Source organism: Solanum tuberosum, unplaced genomic scaffold (genome assembly GCF_000226075.1).
Source record: "Solanum tuberosum cultivar DM 1-3 516 R44 unplaced genomic scaffold, SolTub_3.0 scf00128, whole genome shotgun sequence".
Lineage (NCBI taxonomy): Eukaryota > Viridiplantae > Streptophyta > Magnoliopsida > Solanales > Solanaceae > Solanum > Solanum tuberosum.
Window position 1 is genome coordinate 946,730 of NW_006239053.1, and position 446 is coordinate 947,175.

The window sequence follows — 446 nt, forward strand, 5'->3', positions numbered from 1 at the left end:
CGCCTACATGAATTTGTGTTATGTTGCTATTAGGAAGACTTTGTTTTTCTGTATGAATTTGTGTTTGAATGAAGTTGCTATTTAGATTTCTAAAGCAAATGCAGTCCATTTCATTATCAAATAACACCTAGTACAAATTAATATATCTTAAAAATAACGGCTACAAACCAAATAACAACAATCACAATAACAGTGATATCAATACTAGTGTTTGATCCTTGTCTTCCTTGTCTTCTATGTCTTCCTTGTCTTCCTTGCCCTGAACTCGTTGATGGATTCTTAATGTTGTATTGTTCTTGGCATGTTGAATCATTTGCATCAGCCCATCGGAAGAATCCACACCCATTACCGAATGAATATTTTTGGCAACCCCAAAATATTCTTCCAGGATTAATTAGTTGGTGTTCTTGATGTCTTTAGTTCAGCATATATTCCACAGTAGCAAC